Raw genomic sequence first — 16,831 nt, 5'->3', positions numbered from 1 at the left:
GAGCGGAATTATAGTCGGGGCCTCTAAATTTAAAAACGATGAAGGAGGGAAGGGGGACATTGAAGCTCTTGAAAGAGCAGTAAGAAGGGACCTACTCCGCCTACCGTTTGATCCGCCGCAGGGCCGCCACTAATCAACTTACTCAAATGGTCCGCCAGGGCCATCATCATCTTCGAATACAATATTGGAAACGACTATATTACCACCAACACCAGTTACTATAGTATCAGTACTCTTCTAAATGGAGATACGTGCGCCAACTTCGAGAAGCTGCACGTGGTGGAATTTACAATTACAGCATTCAAGGAGAACTTTGCCATTGATTTGGTTCGCTCGCTGTGCTTCCGGGAGATTCGCCATGCAACACTCAGTTATACTTCTTTGATCTTAACTTAACTTAACAAAACACTCAAGCACTAGTTGGTGGTGAACTTAATCGATATAGTCTATCCTGCATCCTGGGTATTTATCACACGCAATCCACTAACACGGATGTTCAGTCATACACAGCGGCGGATCAAACGGTAGGCGATGTAGGCGGTCGCCTAGGGCCTTGCCGTGTTGGGGGCCCCAAACAATTTGTGCCGATTGTGCGATTTTTGCAAATTTAGCAGCAGAGTTAATTTATAGCACAAGATCTAATTAAGAAGGTAAAAAATTGATCAAAAATATCCTTGGATTTTATATATCCTTGGTTATATGAAACATTTGTTTCTATTTGACTAGCTATATCGGCCCGGTTACACGGGTATGCAGTGTACTCAAACTCCTTCTTCTTTATCGGCACGACATTCTAAGGATGTTGAAACCTACCATTTTTGGCTTTTTTTTTTACTTTGTTTACCCGTAGGATAGTCTCCGGAAATAACCTGCAGCGTGGAATAAATTTGCCCATCACTATTGCATTGCATACTATCAAACCCGTGAGAGCAATCGCTAGTGTAAGGAAGATGGATAAAACGGAAAGCATCCTTCATCTCGCTCAAACTTTCCGTCGGCTGGTACGAAATTCCATTCAAAACCAGCGGTTTTCAGATTCCCGATGCCAGGAAACCATCCAAGGAAGAGCAAGGTGCTACACCTTGTACAGCAATTTTGCTCAAAAACCGCCGAAAGGTATGCAATGTTTAAACACTAATCTTCCCGTTGATCGAGCAAAATTTTGCATCAATTTTGCTCGAAAACCGCCGAAAGGTATGCAATTTTTAAACACTAACTTTCCCGTTGATCGTGAAAAATTTCTTCGAAAACTGCCAGTTTTCGAATGTATAGTACCAGGAGAGCATCCACGGAAGAGGTAGCACCTGGTAATTTTGCCCGCCTGAAGGTATGCAATGTTTAAACACTAACTTTTCATACAAACCAGCTGTTTTCAGATTTCCGATACCAGGAGAGCATGTTTTACAAGAGGTAACACCTGGTACCAGCAGAGCAAGATGGCGCCCAATAATTCATGAAATGTTTCATGAAATGTTTCATGAAATATTTCATGAAAATTTCATGAAAATTTCATGAAATATTTCATGAAATATTTCATGAAAATTTCATGAAATATTTCATGAATGAATTTTTCATGAATGAAATTTTCATGAATGAATTTTTCATGAATGAATTTTTCATGAATGAAATTTTCATGAATGAAATTTTCTTGAATGAAATTTTCATGAATGAAATTTTCTTGAATGAATTTTTCATGAATGAAATTTACATGAATGAAATTTTCATGAATGAATTTTTCATGAATGAAATTTTAATGAATGAATTTTTCATGAATGAAATTTTCATGAATGAAATTTTCATGAATGAAATTTTCATGAATGAATTTTTCATGAATGAAATTTTTATGAATGAAATTTTCATGAATGAAATTTTCATGAATGAAATTTTCATGAATGAATTTTTCATGAATGAAAATTATTAGCATGAATTTTTCATGAATGAAAATTATTAGCATGAATTTTTCATGAATGAAAATTTTATTCATAAAAATTTCATTCATGAAAATTTCATTCATGAAAAATTCATTCAAGAAAATTTCATTCATGAAAATTTCATTCAAGAAAATTTCATTCATGAAAAATTCATTCATGAAAAATTCATTCATGAAATATTTCATGAAATGTTTCATGAAATATTTCATGAAATGTTTCATGAAATATTTCATGAAATATTTCATGAAATTTTCATGAAATTTTCATGAAATATTTCATGAAATATTTCATGAAACATTTCATGAATTATTGGGCGCCATCTTGCTCTGCTGGTACCAGGTGTTACCTCTTGTAAAACATGCTCTCCTGGTATCGGAAATCTGAAAACAGCTGGTTTGTATGAAAAGTTAGTGTTTAAACATTGCATACCTTCAGGCGGGCAAAATTACCAGGTGCTACCTCTTCCGTGGATGCTCTCCTGGTACTATACATTCGAAAACTGGCAGTTTTCGAAGAAATTTTTCACGATCAACGGGAAAGTTAGTGTTTAAAAATTGCATACCTTTCGGCGGTTTTCGAGCAAAATTGATGCAAAATTTTGCTCGATCAACGGGAAGATTAGTGTTTAAACATTGCATACCTTTCGGCGGTTTTTGAGCAAAATTGCTGTACAAGGTGTAGCACCTTGCTCTTCCTTGGATGGTTTCCTGGCATCGGGAATCTGAAAACCGCTGGTTTTGAATGGAATTTCGTACCAGCCGACGGAAAGTTTGAGCGAGATGAAGGATGCTTTCCGTTTTATCCATCTTCCTTACACTAGCGATCGCTCTCACGGGTTTGATAGTATGCAATGCAATAGTGATGGGCAAATTTATTCCACGCTGCAGGTTATTTCCGGAGACTATCCTACGGGTAAACAAAGTAAAAAAAAAAGCCAGAAATGGTAGGTTTCAACATCCTTAGAATGTCGTGCCGATAAAGAAGAAGGAGTTTGAGTACACTGCATACCTTTCCTGCGTACCCGTGTAACCGGGCCGATATAGCTAGTCAAATAGAAACAAATGTTTTATGTAACCAAGGATATATAAAATCCAAGGATATTTTCGATCAATTTTTTACCTTTAACCTTTAACTTTTACCTTTTTTTAATTAGATTTTGTGCTATAAATTAACTCTGCTGTTAAATTTCCAAAATTTGTACAATCGGCACCAATTTTTTCGGGCCCCCAACACCGTGAGGCCCTAGGCGACCGCCTACTCCGCCTACCGTTTGATCCGCTGCTGGATTGCTAGTGTAAGAAAGATGGATGAAACGGAAAGCATCCTTCATCTCGCTCAAACTTTCCATCCACTGGTACGAAATTCCATACAAACCAGCTGTTTTCAGATTACCGATACCAAGAGAGCATGTTTTTCAAAAGGTGACTCCTAGTACCAGCCGAGCAAGCCGAGCGAAGAATACGCGTGGAGGTAACATTTTATTAATTTTCAAACCAACTTCAGCATGTTTATTAGCCGTGATCGAACACTTCGATCGGACGGAAATTTTATCCCGAAAATTGAAAAAATAACACGAGCAAGAAACACGCGTGGAGATAACATTTTATTAATTTTCAAACCAACTTCAGCATGTTTATCACTTCGTTCAGACGAAAACTTTATTCCGGGAATCGAAAAACTAACCGGAGCGAAGAACACGCGTGGAGGTAACATTTTGTTAATTTTTAAACCAACTCCATTGTTTAGCTCAGTTTTGTGTTTTTTAATCCGAGTACAGTTTATTTAGAGTAATTTACAACTGATGTGTCTTGTGCTCCACGTGTTATCCCGAAAAATCTACACTTGCTTCTTTTTTCTGACTTTTCTCGCTGACTGATGTCATTCTAAACGTCAGACGGTGGTGACGTCTGGATACTTTAAAAAAATTCGTTATGCCCTTTAAGAAGGCATAACGAACATCCAGCATGTTTATCACTTCGATCGGACGAAAGTTTTATGCCGAAAATCGAAAAAGTAACCGGAACGAAGAACACACGTGGAGGTAACATTTTGTTAATTTTTAAACCATTATTAATTATTTATTAACCGTGATCGAACACTTCGATCGGACGGAAATTTTATCCCGAAAATCGAGAAAGTAACAGAAGCGAAGAACACACGTTAAGGTAACACTTTGTTAATTTTCAAACCAACTTCAGCATGCTTATCACCTCGATCGACACGGAAAAAGCATCCTCCTGCGTCAGATGCTCTCCTGGTATCAGGAGCTTGAAAAACTGGTCATTTTTGGCGAGTTCTCTGTCTCGATCGACACAGAAAAAGCATCCTCCTGCGTTGGATGCTCTCCTGGTATCAGGAGCTTGACAAACTGGTCATTTTTGGCGCGTTTTCTGGCTCGATCGACACGGAAAAAGCATCCTCCTGCGTTGGATGCTCTCCTGGTATCAGGAGCTTGAAAAACTGGTCATTTTTGGCGCGTTTTCTGGCTCGATCGACACGGAAAAAGCATCCTCCTGCGTTGGATGCTCTCCTGGTATGAGGAGCTTGAAAAACTGGTCATTTTTGGCGCGTTTTCTGGCTCGATCGACACGGAAAAAGCATCCTCCTGCGTTGGATGCTCTCCTGGTATCAGGAGCTTGAAAAACTGGTCATTTTTGGCGCGTTTTCTGGCTCGATCGACACGGAAAAAGCATCCTCCTGCGTTGGATGCTCTCCTGGTATCAGGAGCTTGGAAAACTGGTCATTTTTGGCGCGTTTTCTGGCTCGATCGACACGGAAAAAGCATCCTCCTGCGTTGGATGCTCTCCTGGTATCAGGAGCTTGAAAAACTGGTCATTTTTGGCGCGTTTTCTGGCTCGATCGACACGGAAAAAGCATCCTCCTGCGTTGGATGCTCTCCTGGTATCAGGAGCTTGAAAACTGGTCATTTTTGGCGCGTTTTCTGGCTCGATCGACACGGAAAAAGCATCCTCCTGCGTTGGATGCTCTCCTGGTATCAGGAGCTTGAAAAACTGGTCATTTTTGGCGCGTTTTCTGGCTCGATCGACACGGAAAAAGCATCCTCCTGCGTTGGATGCTCTCCTGGTATCAGGAGCTTGAAAAACTGGTCATTTTTGGTGCGTTTTCTGGCTCGATCGACACGGAAAAAACATCCTCCTGCGTTGGATGCTCTCCTCGTATCAGGAGCTTGAAAAACTGGTCATTTTTGGCGCGTTTTCTGGCTCGATCGACACGGAAAAAGCATCCTCCTGCGTTGGATGCTCTCCTGGTATCAGGAGCTTGAAAAACTGGTCATTTTTGGCGCGTTTTCTGGCTCGATCGACACGGAAAAAGCATCCTCCTGCGTTGGATGCTCTCCTGGTATCAGGAGCTTGAAAAACTGGTCATTTTTGGCGCGTTTTCTGGCTTGATCGACACGGAAAAAGCATCCTCCTGCGTTGGATGCTCTCCTGGTATCAGGAGCTTGAAAAACTGGTCATTTTTGGCGCGTTTTCTGGCTCGATCGACACGGAAACAGCATCCTCCTGCGTTGGATGCTCTCCTGGTATCAGGAGCTTGAAAACTGGTCATTTTTGGCGCGTTTTCTGGCTCGATCGACACGGAAAAAGCATCCTCCTACGTTGGATGCTCTCCTGGTGTCAGGAGCTTGAAAAACTGGTTATTTTTATCAAACGTGATTTTTCTGGCTCGATCGACACGGAAAAAGCATCCTCCTGCGTTGGATGCTCTCCTGGTATCAGGAGCTTGAAAAACTGGTTATTTTTGGCGCGTTTTCTGGCTCGATCGACACGGAAAAAGCATCCTCCTGCGTTGGATGCTCTCCTGGTATGAGGAGCTTGAAAAACTGGTCATTTTTGGCGCGTTTTCTGGCTCGATCGACACGGAAAAAGCATCCTCCTGCGTTGGATGCTCTCCTGGTATCAGGAGCTCGAAACACTGGTCATTTTTGGCGCGTTTTCTGGCTCGATCGACACGGAAAAAGCATCCTCCTGCGTTGGATGCTCTCCTGGTATCAGGAGCTTGAAAAACTGGTCATTTTTGGCGCGTTTTCTGGCTCGATCGACACGGAAAAAGCATCCTCCTGCGTTGGATGCTCTCCTGGTATCAGGAGCTTGGAAAACTGGTCATTTTTGGCGAGTTCTCTGTCTCGATCGACACAGAAAAAGCATCCTCCTGCGTTGGATGCTCTCCTGGTATCAGGAGCTTGACAAACTGGTCATTTTTGGCGCGTTTTCTGGCTCGATCGACACGGAAAAAGCATCCTCCTGCGTTGGATGCTTTCCTGGTATCAGGAGCTTGAAAAACTGGTCATTTTTGGCGCGTTTTCTGGCTCGATCGACACGGAAAAAGCATCCTCCTGCGTTGGATGCTCTCCTGGTATGAGGAGCTTGAAAAACTGGTCATTTTTGGCGCGTTTTCTGGCTCGATCGACACGGAAAAAGCATCCTCCTGCGTTGGATGCTCTCCTCGTATCAGGAGCTTGAAAAACTGGTCATTTTTGGCGCGTTTTCTGGCTCGATCGACACGGAAAAAGCATCCTCCTGCGTTGGATGCTCTCCTGGTATCAGGAGCTTGAAAAACCGGTCATTTTTGGCGCGTTTTCTGGCTCGATCGACACGGAAAAAGCATCCTCCTGCGTTGGATGCTCTCCTGGTATCAGGAGCTTGGAAAACTGGTCATTTTTGGCGCGTTTTCTGGCTCGATCGACACGGAAAAAGCATCCTCCTGCGTTGGATGCTCTCCTGGTATGAGGAGCTTGAAAAACTGGTCATTTTTGGCGCGTTTTCTGGCTCGATCGACACGGAAAAAGCATCCTCCTGCGTTGGATGCTCTCCTGGTATCAGGAGCTTGAAAACTGGTCATTTTTGGCGCGTTTTCTGGCTCGATCGACACGGAAAAAGCATCCTCCTGCGTTGGATGCTCTCCTGGTATCAGGAGCTTGAAAAACTGGTCATTTTTGGCGCGTTTTCTGGCTCGATCGACACGGAAAAAGCATCCTCCTGCGTTGGATGCTCTCCTGGTATCAGGAGCTTGAAAAACTGGTCATTTTTGGCGCGTTTTCTGGCTCGATCGACACGGAAAAAACATCCTCCTGCGTTGGATGCTCTCCTCGTATCAGGAGCTTGAAAAACTGGTCATTTTTGGCGCGTTTTCTGGCTCGATCGACACGGAAAAAGCATCCTCCTGCGTTGGATGCTCTCCTGGTATCAGGAGCTTGAAAAACTGGTCATTTTTGGCGCGTTTTCTGGCTCGATCGACACGGAAAAAGCATCCCCCTGCGTTGGATGCTCTCCTGGTATCAGGAGCTTGAAAAACTGGTCATTTTTGGCGCGTTTTCTGGCTTGATCGACACGGAAAAAGCATCCTCCTGCGTTGGATGCTCTCCTGGTATCAGGAGCTTGAAAAACTGGTCATTTTTGGCGCGTTTTCTGGCTCGATCGACACGGAAACAGCATCCTCCTGCGTTGGATGCTCTCCTGGTATCAGGAGCTTGAAAACTGGTCATTTTTGGCGCGTTTTCTGGCTCGATCGACACGGAAAAAGCATCCTCCTACGTTGGATGCTCTCCTGGTGTCAGGAGCTTGAAAAACTGGTTATTTTTATCAAACGTGATTTTTCTGGCTCGATCGACACGGAAAAAGCATCCTTCTGCGTTGGATGCTCTCCTGGTATCAGGAGCTTGAAAAACTGGTCATTTTTGGCGCGTTTTCTGGCTCGATCGACACGGAAAAAGCATCCTCCTGCGTTGGATGCTCTCCTGGTGTCAGGAGCTTGAAAAACTGGTCATTTTTGGCGCGTTTTCTGGCTCGATCGACACGGAAAAAGCATCCTCCTGCGTTGGATGCTCTCCTGGTATCAGGAGCTTGAAAAACTGGTTATTTTTGGCGCGTTTTCTGGCTCGATCGACACGGAAAAAGCATCCTCCTGCGTTGGATGCTCTCCTGGTATGAGGAGCTTGAAAAACTGGTCATTTTTGGCGCGTTTTCTGGCTCGATCGACACGGAAAAAGCATCCTCCTGCGTTGGATGCTCTCCTGGTATCAGGAGCTCGAAACACTGGTCATTTTTGGCGCGTTCAGCAGCTTGAAAACTGGTCATATTTGGCGCGTTTTCTGGCTCGATCGACACGGAAAAAGCATCCTCCTGCGTTGGATGCTCTCCTGGTATCAGGAGCTTGAAAAACTGGTCATTTTTGGCGCGTTTTCTGGCTCGATCGACACGGAAAAAGCATCCTTCTGCGTTGGATGCTCTCCTCGTATCAGGAGCTTGAAAAACTGGTCATTTTTGGCGAGTTTTCTGGCTCGATCGACACGGAAAAAGCATCCTCCTGCGTTGGATGCTCTCCTGGTATCAGGAGCTTGAAAAACTGGTCATTTTTGGCGCGTTTTCTGGCTTGATCGACACGGAAAAAACATCCTCCTGCGTTGGATGCTCTCCTCGTATCAGGAGCTTGAAAAACTGGTCATTTTTGGCGCGTTTTCTGGCTCGATCGACACGGAAAAAGCATCCTCCTGCGTTGGATGCTCTCCTGGTATCAGGAGCTTGAAAAACTGGTCATTTTTGGCGCGTTTTCTGGCTCGATCGACACGGAAAAAGCATCCTCCTGCGTTGGATGCTCTCCTGGTATCAGGAGCTTGAAAAACTGGTCATTTTTGGCGCGTTTTCTGGCTCGATCGACACGGAAACAGCATCCTCCTGCGTTGGATGCTCTCCTGGTGTCAGGAGCTTGAAAAACTGGTCATTTTTTCGCGTTTTCTGGCTCGATCGACACGGAAAAAGCATCCTTCTGCGTTGGATGTTCTCCTGGTATCAGGAGCTTGAAAAACTGGTCATTTTTGGCGCGTTTTCTGGCTCGATCGACACGGGAAAAGCATCCTCTTGCGTTGGATGCTCTCCTGGTATCAGGAGCTTGAAAAACTGGTCATTTTTGGCGCGTTTTCTGGCTCGATCGACACGGAAAAAGCATCCTCCTGCGTTGGATGCTCTCCTGGTATCAGGAGCTTGAAAAACTGGTCATTTTTGGCGCGTTTTCTGGCTCGATCGACACGGAAAAAGCATCCTCCTGCGTTAAATGCTCTCCTGGTATCAGCAGCTTGAAAAACTGGTCATTTTTGGCGCGTTTTCTGGCTCGATCGACACGGAAAAAGCATCCTCCTGCGTTGGATGCTCTCCTGGTATCAGGAGCTTGAAAAACTGGTCATTTTTGGCGCGTTTTCTGGCTCGATCGACACGGAAAAAGCATCCTCCTGCGTTGAATGCTCTCCTGGTATCAGGAGCTTGAAAAACTGGTCATTTTTGGCGCGTTTTCTGGCTCGATCGACACGGAAAAAGCATCCTCCTGCGTTGGATGCTCTCCTGGTATCAGGAGCTTGAAAAACTGGTCATTTTTTCGCGTTTTCTGGCTCGATCGACACGGAAAAAGCATCCTCCTGCGTTGGATGCTCTCCTGGTATGAGGAGCTTGAAAAACTGGCCATTTTTGGCGCGTTTTCTGGCTCGATCGACACGGAAAAAGCATCCTCCTGCGTTGGATGCTCTCCTGGTATCAGGAGCTTGAAACACTGGTCATTTTTTCGGGTTTTCTGGCTCGATCGACACGGAAAAGCATCCTCCTGCGTTGGATGCTCTCCTGGTATCAGGAGCTTGAAAAACTGGTCATTTTTGGCGCGTTTTCTGGCTCGATCGACACGGAAAAAGCATCCTCCTGCGTTGGATGCTCTCCTGGTATCAGGAGCTTGAAAAACTGGTCATTTTTGGCGCGTTTTCTGGCTCGATCGACACGGAAAAAACATCCTCCTGCGTTGGATGCTCTCCTCGTATCAGGAGCTTGAAAAACTGGTCATTTTTGGCGCGTTTTCTGGCTCGATCGACACGGAAAAAGCATCCTCCTGCGTTGGATGCTCTCCTGGTATCAGGAGCTTGAAAAACTGGTCATTTTTGGCGCGTTTTCTGGCTCGATCGACACGGAAAAAGCATCCTCCTGCGTTGGATGCTCTCCTGGTATCAGGAGCTTGAAAAACTGGTCATTTTTGGCGCGTTTTCTGGCTCGATCGACACGGAAACAGCATCCTCCTGCGTTGGATTCTCTCCTGGTGTCAGGAGCTTGAAAAACTGGTCATTTTTTCGCGTTTTCTGGCTCGATCGACACGGAAAAAGCATCCTCCTGCGTTGGATGTTCTCCTGGTATCAGGAGCTTGAAAAACTGGTCATTTTTGGCGCGTTTTCTGGCTCGATCGACACGGAAAAAGCATCCTCTTGCGTTGGATGCTCTCCTGGTATCAGGAGCTTGAAAAACTGGTCATTTTTGGCGCGTTTTCTGGCTCGATCGACACGGAAAAAGCATCCTCCTGCGTTGGATGCTCTCCTGGTATCAGGAGCTTGAAAAACTGGTCATTTTTGGCGCGTTTTCTGGCTCGATCGACACGGAAAAAGCATCCTCCTGCGTTGGATGCTCTCCTGGTATCAGGAGCTTGAAAAACTGGTCATTTTTGGCGCGTTTTCTGGCTCGATCGACACGGAAAAAGCATCCTCCTGCGTTGGATGCTCTCCTGGTATCAGGAGCTTGAAAAACTGGTCATTTTTTCGCGTTTTCTGGCTCGATCGACACGGAAAAAGCATCCTCCTGCGTTGGATGCTCTCCTGGTATCAGGAGCTTGAAAAACTGGTCATTTTTGGCGCGTTTTCTGGCTCGATCGACACGGAAAAAGCATCCTCCTACGTTGGATGCTCTACTGGTATCAGGAGCTTGGAAAACTGGTCATTTTTATCAAACGCGATTTTTCTGGCTCGATCGACACGGAAAAAGCATCCTCCTGCGTTGGATGCTCTCCTGGTATCAGGAGCTTGAAAAACTGGCCATTTTTGGCGCGTTTTCTGGCTCGATCGACACGGAAAAAGCATCCTCCTGCGTTGGATGCTCTCCTGGTATCAGGAGCTTGAAACACTGGTCATTTTTTCGCGTTTTCTGGCTCGATCGACACGGAAAAGCATCCTCCTGCGTTGGATGCTCTCCTGGTATCAGGAGCTTGAAAAACTGGTCATTTTTGGCGCGTTTTCTGGCTCGATCGACACGGAAAAAGCATCCTCCTGCGTTGGATGCTCTCCTGGTATCAGGAGCTTGAAAAACTGGTCATTTTTGGCGCGTTTTCTGGCTCGATCGACACGGAAAAAGCATCCTCCTGCGTTGGATGCTCTCCTGGTATCAGGAGCTTGAAAAACTGGTCATTTTTGGCGAGTTTTCTGGCTCGATCGACACGGAAAAAGCATCCTCCTGCGTTGGATGCTCTCCTGGTGTCAGGAGCTTGAAAAACTGGTCATTTTTGGCGCGTTTTCTGGCTCGATCGACACGGAAAAAGCATCCTCCTGCGTTGGATGCTCTCCTGGTATCAGGAGCTTGAAAAACTGGTCATTTTTGGCGCGTTTTCTGGCTCGATCGACACGGAAAAAGCATCCTCCTACGTTGGATGCTCTCCTGGTATCAGGAGCTTGAAAAACTGGTCATTTTTGGCGAGTTTTCTGGCTCGATCGACACGGAAAAAGCATCCTCCTGCGTTGGATGCTCTTCTGGTATCAGGAGCTTGAAAAACTGGTCATTTTTGGCGCGTTTTCTGGCTCGATCGACACGGAAAAAGCATCCTCCTGCGTTGGATGCTCTCCTGGTATCAGGAGCTTGAAAAACTGGTCATTTTTAACAAACGTGATTTTACTGGCTCAATCGACCCGGAAAAAGCATCCTCTTACGTTGGATGCTCTCCTGGTATCAGGAGCTTGAAAAACTGGTCATTTTTGGCGCGTTTTCTGGCTCGATCGACACGGAAAAAGCATCCTCCTGCGTTGGATGCTCTCCTGGTATCACGAGCTTGAAAAACTGGTCATTTTTATCAAACGCGATTTTGCTGGCTCGATCGACACGGAAAAAGCATCCTCCTGCGTTGGATGCTCTCCTGGTATCAGGAGCTTGAAAAACTGGTCAGTTTTGGCGCGTTTTCTGGCTCGATCGACACGGAAAAAGCATCCTCCTACGTTGGATGCTCTCCTGGTATCAGGAGCTTGAAAAACTGGTCATTTTTGGTGCGTTTTCTGGCACGATTGACACGATTGACATGATGAAAATGACCAGTTTTTCAAGCTCCTGATACCAGGAGAGCATCCAACGCAGGAGGATGCTTTTTCCGTGTCGATTGAGCCAGAAAACGCGCCAAAAATGACCAGTTTTTCAAGCGCCTTATACCAGGAGAGCATCCAACGCAGGAGGATGCTTTTTCCGTGTCGATCGAGCCAGAAAACGCGCCAAAAATGACCAGTTTTTCAAGCTCCTGATACCAGGAGAGTATCCAACGCAGGAGGATGCTTTTTCCGTGTCGATCGAGCCAGAAAACGCGCCAAAAATGACCAGTTTTTCAAGCGCCTTATACCAGGAGAGCATCCAACGCAGGAGGATGCTTTTTCCCGTGTCGATCGAGCCAGAAAACGCGCCAAAAATGACCAGTTTTTCAAGCTCCTGATACCAGGAGAGCATCCAACGCAGGAGGATGCTTTTTCCGTGTCGATCGAGCCAGAAAACGCGCCAAAAATGACCAGTTTTTCAAGCTCCTGATACCAGGAGAGCATCCAACGCAGGAGGATGCTTTTTCCGTGTCGATCGAGCCAGAAAACGCGAAAAAATGACCAGTTTTTTAAGCTCCTGATACCAGGAGAGCATCCAACGTAGGTGGATGCTTTTTCCGTGTCGATCAAGCCAGAAAACGCGCCAAAAATGGCCAGTTTTTCAAGCTCCTGATACCAGGAGAGCATCCAATGCAGGAGGATGCTTTTTCCGTGTCGATCGAGCCAGCAAACGCGCCAAAATTGACCAAGTTTTTCAAGTTCCTGATACCAGGAGAGCATCCAACGCAGGAGGATGCTTTTTCCGTGTCGATCGAGCCAGAAAACGCGCCAAAAATGACCAGTTTTTCAAGCTCCTGACACCAGGAGAGCATCCAACGCAGGAGGATGCTTTTTCCGTGTCGATCGAGCCAGAAAACGCGCCAAAAATGACCAGTTTTTCAAGCTCCTGATACCAGGAGAGCATCCAACGTAGGAGGATGCTTTTTCCGTGTCGATCGAGCCAGAAAACGCGCCAAAAATGACCAGTTTTTAAAGCTCCTGATACCAGGAGAGCATCCAACGCAGGAGGATGCTTTTTCCGTGTCGATCGAGCCAGAAAACGCGCCAAAAATGACCAGTTTTTCAAGCTCCTGATACCAGGAGAGCATCCAACGCAGGAGGATGCTTTTTCCGTGTCGATCGAGCCAGAAAACGCGCCAAAAATGACCAGTTTTTAAAGCTCCTGATACCAGGAGAGCATCTGACGCAGGAGGATGCTTTTTCCGTGTCGATCAAGCCAGAAAACGCGCCAAAAATGGCCAGTTTTTCAAGCTCCTGATACCAGGAGAGCATCCAATGCAGGAGGATGCTTTTTCCGTGTCGATCGAGCCAGCAAACGCGCCAAAATTGACCAAGTTTTTCAAGTTCCTGATACCAGGAGAGCATCCAACGCAGGAGGATGCTTTTTCCGTGTCGATCGAGCCAGAAAACGCGCCAAAAATGACCAGTTTTTCAAGCTCCTGACACCAGGAGAGCATCCAACGCAGGAGGATGCTTTTTCCGTGTCGATCGAGCCAGAAAACGCGCCAAAAATGACCAGTTTTTCAAGCTCCTGATAAAAAGAGAGCACCCAACGCAAGAGGATGCTTTTTCCGTGTCGATCGAGCCAGAAAACGCGCCAAAAATGACCAGTTTTTTAAGCTCCTGATACCAGGAGAGCATCCAACGCAGGAGGATGCTTTTTCCGTGTCGATCGAGCCAGAAAACGCGCCAAAAATGACCAGTTTTTCAAGCTCCTGATACCAGGAGAGCATCCAACGTAGGAGGATGCTTTTTCCGTGTCGATCGAGCCAGAAAACGCGCCAAAAATGACCAGTTTTTCAAGCTCCTGATACCAGGAGAGCATCCAACGTAGGAGGATGCTTTTTCCGTGTCGATCGAGCCAGAAAACGCGCCAAAAATGACCAGTTTTTCAAGCTCCTGATACCAGGAGAGCATCCAACGCAGGAGGATGCTTTTTCCGTGTCGATCGAGCCAGAAAACGCGCCAAAAAATTGATCAGTTTTTGAAGCTCCTGATACCAGGAGAGTATCTGACGCAGGAGGATGCTTTTTCCGTGTCGATCGAGCCAGAAAACGCGCCAAACATGACCAGTTTTTCAAGCTCCTGACACCAGGAGAGCATCCAACGCAGGAGGATGCTTTTTCCGTGTCGATCGAGCCAGAAAACGCGCCAAAAATGACCAGTTTTTCAAGCTCCTGATACCAGGAGAGCATCCAACGCAGGAGGATGCTTTTTCCATGTCGATCGAGCCAGAAAACGCGCCAAAAATGACCAGTTTTTCAAGCTCCTGATACCAGGAGAGCATCCAACGCAGGAGGATGCTTTTTCCGTGTCGATCGAGCCAGAAAACGCGCCAAAAATGACCAGATTTTCAAGCTCCTGATACCAGGAGAGTATCTGACGCAGGAGGATGCTTTTTCCGTGTCGATCGAGCCAGAAAACGCGCCAAAAATGACCAGTTTTTCAAGCTCCTGACACCAGGAGAGCATCCAACGCAGGAGGATGCTTTTTCCGTGTCGATCGAGGCAGAAAACGCGCCAAAAATGACCAGTTTTTTCAAGCTCCTGATACCAGGAGAGCATCCAACGCAAGGAGGATGCTTTTTCCGTGTCGATCGAGCCAGAAAACGCGCCAAAAATGACCAGTTTTTCAAGCTCCTGATACCAGGAGAGCATCCAACGCAGGAGGATGCTTTTTCCGTGTCGATCGAGCCAGAAAACGCGCCAAAAATGACCAGTTTTTCAAGCTCCTGATACCAGGAGAGCATCCAACGCAGGAGGATGCTTTTTCCGTGTCGATCGAGCCAGCAAATGCGCCAAAAATGACCAGTTTTCAAGCTCCTGATACCAGGAGAGCATCCAACGCAGGAGGATGCTTTTTCCGTGACGATCGAGCCAGAAAACGCGCCAAAAATGACCAGTTTTTCAAGCTCCTGATACCAGGAGAGCATCCAACGCAGGAGGATGCTTTTTCCGTGTCGATCGAGCCAGAAAACGCGCCAAAAATGACCAGTTTTTCAAGCTTCTGATACCAGGAGAGCATCCAACGCAGGAGGATGCTTTTTCCGTGTCGATCGAGCCAGAAGAACGCGCCAAAAATGACCAGTTTTTCAAGCTCCTGATACCAGGAGAGCATCCAACGCAGGAGGATGCTTTTTCCGTGTCGATCGAGCCAGAAAACGCGCCAAAAATGACCAGTTTTTCAAGCTCCTGATACCAGGGTGAGCATCCAACGCAAGAGGATGCTTTTTCCGTGTCGATCGAGCCAGAAAACGCGCCAAAAATGACCAGTTTTTCAAGCTCCTGATACCAGGAGAGCATTCAACGCAGGAGGATGCTTTTTCCATGTCGATCGAGCCAGAAAACGCGCCAAAACTGACCAGTTTTCAAGCTCCTGATACCAGGAGAGCATCCAACGCAGGAGGATGCTTTTTCCGTGTCAATCGTGCCAGAAAACGCGCCAAAAATTGATCAGTTTTTGAAGCTCCTGACACCAGGAGAGCATCTGACGCAGGAGGATGCTTTTTTCCGTGTCGATCAAGCCAGAAAACGCGCCAAAAATGGCCAGTTTTTCAAGCTCCTGATACCAGGAGAGCATCCAACGCAGGAGGATGCTTTTTCGTGTCGATCGAGCCAGAAAAACGCGCCAAAAATGACCAGTTTTTGAAGCTCCTGACACCAGGAGAGCATCCAATTGCAGGAGGATGCTTTTTCCGTGTCGATCGAGCCAGAAAACGCGAAAAAATGACCAGTTTTTCAAGCTCCTGATACCAGGAGAGCATCCAATGCAGGAGGATGCTTTTTCCGTGTCGATCGAGCCAGAAAACGCGCCAAAAATGACCAGTTTTTCAAGCTCCTGATACCAGGAGAGCATCCAACGCAGGAGGATGCTTTTTCCGTGTCGATCGAGCCAGAAAACGCGCCAAAAACGACCAGTTTTTCAAGCTCCTGATACCAGGAGAGCATCCAACGCAGGAGGATGCTTTTTCCGTGTCGATCGAGCCAGAAAACGCGCCAAAAATGACCAGTTTTTCAAGCTCCTGATACCAGGAGAGCATCCAACGCAGGAGGATGCTTTTTCCGTGTCGATCGAGCCAGAAAAACGCGCCAAAAATGACCAGTTTTTCAAGCTCCTGATACCAGGAGAGCATCCAACGCAGGAGGATGCTTTTTCCGTGTCGATCGAGCCAGAAAACGCGCCAAAAATGACCAGTTTTTCAAGCTCCTGATACGAGGAGAGCATCCAACGCAGGAGGATGCTTTTTCCGTGTCGATCGAGCCAGAAAACGCGCCAAAAATGACCAGTTTTTCAAGCTCCTGACACCAGGAGAAGCATCTGACGCAGGAGGATGCTTTTTCCGTGTCGATCGAGCCAGAAAACGCGCCAAAAAATGACCAGTTTTTCAAGCTCCTGATACCAGGAGAGCATCCAACGCAGGAGGATGCTTTTTCCGTGTCGATCGAGCCAGAAAACGCGCCAAAAATGACCAGTTTTTCAAGCTCCTGATACCAGGAGAGCATCCAACGCAGGAGGATGCTTTTTCCGTGTCGATCGAGCCAGAAACCGCGAAAAAATGACTAGTTTTTCAAGCTCCTGATACCAGGAGAGCATCCAACGCAGGAGATGCTTTTTCCGTGTCGATCGAGCCAGAAAACGCGCCAAAAATGACCAGTTTTTCAAGCTCCTGATACCAGGAGAGCATCCAACGTAGGAGGATGCTTTTTCCGTGTCGATCGAGCCAGAAAACGCGCCA

The 16,831-nt window shown here is 46.4% G+C and overlaps 1 pseudogene; it reads left to right on the top strand.

The window, feature by feature from the left end:
* The window catches only part of LOC128300626 (uncharacterized), a 43,952-nt pseudogene that overhangs the window by 1,267 nt on the left and 25,854 nt on the right, over nt 1-16,831 (top strand).

This window comes from Anopheles moucheti, chromosome 2 (assembly GCF_943734755.1).
Source record: "Anopheles moucheti chromosome 2, idAnoMoucSN_F20_07, whole genome shotgun sequence".
In the NCBI taxonomy this organism is placed as follows: Eukaryota; Metazoa; Arthropoda; class Insecta; order Diptera; family Culicidae; genus Anopheles; species Anopheles moucheti.
The sequence above is the reverse complement of the archived record's forward strand: the minus strand, read 5'-3'. Positions and strand labels throughout refer to the sequence as shown.